This window comes from Tupaia chinensis, unplaced genomic scaffold, assembly GCF_000334495.1.
Source record: "Tupaia chinensis unplaced genomic scaffold, TupChi_1.0 Scaffold141247_1, whole genome shotgun sequence".
NCBI classification, from domain to species: Eukaryota; Metazoa; Chordata; class Mammalia; order Scandentia; family Tupaiidae; genus Tupaia; species Tupaia belangeri.
This window is the reverse complement of record NW_006201110.1, coordinates 222,870-227,773: the sequence shown is the minus strand read 5'-3', so window position 1 is coordinate 227,773 and position 4,904 is coordinate 222,870. Positions and strand designations below refer to the sequence as shown.

Sequence of the window (4,904 nt, the reverse complement as noted above, 5' to 3'; positions counted from 1 at the left end):
CCGGCCACGCCTGCGCAGTCCAGGGGAGGGGGGCAGTGGTGGCCGCGGGGTTCCAGGGCGCTGTTCTGCTAGCGCGTGTCCCACGTCGGCGCTGCTGGGCGATGGTGGCGCATGCGCCCTGCCGAGGGCCCCTCGGGACTGTCCACAGCATGAAGAGGAGTGGGCCTGGCCCCGGATCTGGTCTGAATCTCCATCCCGTGGTTCCCAGAATTCTAGGCACCGACCGCGGAGCATGGAAGAAGAAGCCGGGTCTCCTTCCCAGCCCTGCGAAGCTACAGCCCGCCCAGCGTGTCTTGGGGTTGTTGAAGCCAAGGGATGCTTCCTGCTTCCGGCTCTGACTGGGTGGAGTATCTTTCTCCAGGATCAGCTCCAATCTCCTCTAGGCTCTTGGCCTGCCCCGAGGCGGAGTTCTGTGCTTTTCTAAGTGGGAATGTATCCTCTGCTCACCTGGCTAAGTGGTGCCAGTGCCATGGCTACGCAGATCTCACTCGATGGCAGCCAAGACACCTCCTTCCCCTGCAGTCCAGATTCTTTATCACGTGCTCCTGGGAGATTGTACTTTGGATGTCCTGTAGCCATGGAAGAGAACTCAGGCTTTTTGCTGCTGCTTTGATTTGATCAACAGATCTTCCTCCCCTCCTGCTGTGGTTTGAATGTCTGTGAGCTCCACCGCTCCTCCCCAATTTACATGTCAAGATTGAACTCCTTCCTCAAAGTGATATTAGTAGATGAGGCCTTTGGGGACGGGGGTGGTAATCAGATCATGAAATCAGAATCTTCATGATTACAGTAGTGCCCTTATAAACAGATTGCAGAGTATAGCTAGCACCTTCTACCACATGATGACCCAGGAAGAAGCTACCATCTATGGCACCCAATCCCACCAGACCCCAGATTTGCCAGCGCCTGATTTTAGACTTCTCAGGCTCCAGGACAGTGAGAAATAAATTTCTGTTGTTTATAAGCTCCCCAATTTTTTTTTTGAGAGTTTTTTTGCTGTAGGGCGCATGCGCTCGCCAGACAGTCAGAGACAGAGAGACAGAAAGCGAGAAATCACCCCCCCAGGGGGGATGGCCACGCCACAATCCCTTCTCCATTCTCCTCTTGGGATCTTGGGCATGCATGCACACGTGCCTGGCGTGAGTTTTAAGCCACCGGGTCCAGGATGCAAACTGCAATCGACTACATGGGAGTCCAGCGACATAGCCATTATGCTAACTGCTGGTCCCAGCTCCCCAATTTTTGATAATTTGTTATATAAGCCAGAATGGACTGACCCCACCTCAACCATTCAAGTTCTATGACTACTACCTCAAAAGCACCACCCAAACCTAACTGCTTCTATTTCCACCATTCCTACCCTTATCCAGCAGTTGACTGCAATGGCCTACTAACCTCTCACATCACTTCTGTTCTCTGCCAGCACAGCAAACACATCTGGCCTGTCACCATGGAACATGACATCGTCCACTGGCCTCTCATCGTCCTCAGGTAACATCTAAAATTTTCAGTTTGACTGTTCATTATTTGCCTGCCAGCTTTGTTCCATTTGCTCTCTTCTCTCTCTCTCCTTCTACAATTGTACTTTCTTTCAGTTCAAGTTTACAAGCCTTTTATTTTTACCTGAAACTTTCCCCTTTAGCCTTACCCTCCTTTGTTTTACTTTTTAGCAATTACCGCGCTTATAATTGAATAGTAATTATGTAACTAATAGTTCAATTTTCTCTATGAGGACAAGGACCAAGCACATGGTAGATGCTTAAAATTATGCAGTGAATGGATGAAAGTTCTCTGGCTCTGTCACTTTTATGCTGTTGACTGCAGTTAAAAAGCTGACAAAGGACAAAAGGGACAAACACTGGCTTGTCAGTAATAAGTACGAAGGAAGTGTAACAGAACACCCAGAGAAGCTGTAAAGAGTTTAGGGGAGAAGAAAAGGGGCTGGCAGTAATATGGTGGTTAAGGGCGCTGGACTTCCACAAGGATGGCCATGGTTTGAGTCCCGGACCTGGTGGCATGCTTTCTCTGTTTCTCTCTCTCTCTACCTCTCTGGGCAAAGTTAAATCATTCTTTTTTTTTTTTTTTAAAGAGTTTAGAAAAAAGAATTAAAGTTTCTAGGATCAAGAATGTTTCTAGGATCAAGATGTAAGGATGTCCTGGGGGCCAGCAGGTGGCATGGTGGTTAAGGACGCTGGACTCCCACATGGCCAACCACAGTTCAAGTCCTGGACCTGGCTGGCGGGTTGCTTTCTCTCTTTTGTCTCTTTCTTCCCCTCTCCCTCTCTTCCTCTCTCTTTTTCTCTTTCTCTCTCTGGTCAAATTAAATTAAAAAACAAAATAAAGTTAAAATAATTCTTTTTTAAAAAAGATGTAAGGATGCCTTGTAATCTTGAAGGGAATAATTTTAATAATTATGCACAATGTCTATAGACATGTTTGAAAGAAATAAGTTAAAACTGATGATTGGATTTCAAATAAAATTGTGATGAGTTAATGCAACAAGGGAGACTTGAGCAATTTGGGTCTATATCTGATAGTTTTGAACCTTTTGGGAGTAAAATATTAGGGATTAAAATAGCATACATCACGTCATCCAGGAAAAATAGCAGGCTTAGTGGGTACCTGGCCTGATAACATTATTGCCTATGGTTTCCCCATTCTAGAAGTTTCCCTCAGGGGAGAGGAGCAAGCAACCAGGGTGGGCAGAATGGTACTACACTGAAAGGATAGGGTGCCCTGGAAATTTGCAGAAGGGAAACTGCTGATACCAGAATATCACAGAAGAAAAGGAATTCAGCCAGCAGGTTCACTTTCCTGTTAAGTTTCATTTGACTGACTGGACGTTGGTAAGATTGCAAACAGAAGGCTCCTGACCGTTCCTCCTTCCATGGATGAACCAAGTAAATATCTACACATGAATCAGTTCTGAGAGGAAGGCAGAAACCATTAAGAGACTCCTGCATATTTTATTTCAGGGGGCCAAACCCCATCCACTCCATAGCACTGGATTTAGGAGCCAAACTCTTCAGTGAGATTCAAAAGATGAGGTGCTATACGTGTGCCTAACCCCTCACTCATCAGGAAACAGATCTAGAGAGCCCCGCCCAGTTAAGATGCTTTCCCAGCTTGTGGTTTGGGTGCATGTGTGTGTCAGCTCTTCCTACCCTTTCTGATAGGGATATTTCCTCAGCTTCTCTCTCTTTAAAATTTGCTACTTTTTTTTTTTTTTAAAGAGTTTAGAAAAAAGAATTAAAGTTTCTAGGATCAAGAATGTTTCTAGGATCAAGATGTAAGGATGTCCTGGGGGCCAGCAGGTGGCATGGTGGTTAAGGACGCTGGACTCCCACATGGCCAACCACAGTTCAAGTCCTGGACCTGGCTGGCGGGTTGCTTTCTCTCTTTTGTCTCTTTCTTCCCCTCTCCCTCTCTTCCTCTCTCTTTTTCTCTTTCTCTCTCTGGTCAAATTAAATTAAAAAACAAAATAAAGTTAAAATAATTCTTTTTTAAAAAAGATGTAAGGATGCCTTGTAATCTTGAAGGGAATAATTTTAATAATTATGCACAATGTCTATAGACATGTTTGAAAGAAATAAGTTAAAACTGATGATTGGATTTCAAATAAAATTGTGATGAGTTAATGCAACAAGGGAGACTTGAGCAATTTGGGTCTATATCTGATAGTTTTGAACCTTTTGGGAGTAAAATATTAGGGATTAAAATAGCATACATCACGTCATCCAGGAAAAATAGCAGGCTTAGTGGGTACCTGGCCTGATAACATTATTGCCTATGGTTTCCCCATTCTAGAAGTTTCCCTCAGGGGAGAGGAGCAAGCAACCAGGGTGGGCAGAATGGTACTACACTGAAAGGATAGGGTGCCCTGGAAATTTGCAGAAGGGAAACTGCTGATACCAGAATATCACAGAAGAAAAGGAATTCAGCCAGCAGGTTCACTTTCCTGTTAAGTTTCATTTGACTGACTGGACGTTGGTAAGATTGCAAACAGAAGGCTCCTGACCGTTCCTCCTTCCATGGATGAACCAAGTAAATATCTACACATGAATCAGTTCTGAGAGGAAGGCAGAAACCATTAAGAGACTCCTGCATATTTTATTTCAGGGGGCCAAACCCCATCCACTCCATAGCACTGGATTTAGGAGCCAAACTCTTCAGTGAGATTCAAAAGATGAGGTGCTATACGTGTGCCTAACCCCTCACTCATCAGGAAACAGATCTAGAGAGCCCCGCCCAGTTAAGATGCTTTCCCAGCTTGTGGTTTGGGTGCATGTGTGTGTCAGCTCTTCCTACCCTTTCTGATAGGGATATTTCCTCAGCTTCTCTCTCTTTAAAATTTGCTACAGAAATGTGCAATTGCCAGAGAGAGGGAAAGAAAGCACCCTCCATAGGGGATAGCCCCACTGCAATCCAGGCTTCTGCATTCTGCTCTCAAGAATTTGGGCTCACATGCATGAACATGTGCCTGGCATGTTCTCCCAACTGCCAAGTCTGAGACTCAAACCATGCAGTTGGCCAAGTGGGATCTAGCTATCTTAACCACCAAACTACTGGCTGCCCTGGTGCCTTTCTTAACTGGCTCACTCTCTGTATATAGTGTGTCACTTACTCTCTATCATAAAAAAGATAGACATACTGTGAGAAGCAAAATATTGTATTACCATACTAGTGATAGTAAAAAAAAAATTAATTTTCCTATAAAAGTTAAAAGACAGGGGCTGTCCCCATAGCCTAGTGATTAGGGGAGCCTGATCCCACATGGCCAACTTCACAGTTTGAATCCTGGCCCTTGCCGCATGAAAAACATGCTGGGTGAGTGCATGTGTGTCTCCAAATTCCCGAGTAGAGAAACAGAGGAATGGACTGTTGTATAACCAAGTCCCATGGGT

The 4,904-nt window shown here is 45.0% G+C and overlaps 1 protein-coding gene across 2 annotated transcripts in view; it reads right to left on the bottom strand.

Annotated features, from left to right (window-relative positions):
- Positions 1 to 12: 12 nt before the first annotated feature.
- ZNF174 (zinc finger protein 174) overlaps positions 13 to 4,904 on the bottom strand; it is a 23,488-nt gene continuing 18,596 nt past the window's right edge. The window contains exon 4 of one of the 2 annotated variants that reach the window (XR_003546946.1): positions 13 to 735. The gene's annotated coding sequence lies outside the window, so the exon portion shown is untranslated. Of the gene's footprint in view, positions 736 to 1,440; positions 1,499 to 4,904 lie in introns of those variants that run through there. The other variant, XR_003546944.1, reaches the window with a different exon arrangement.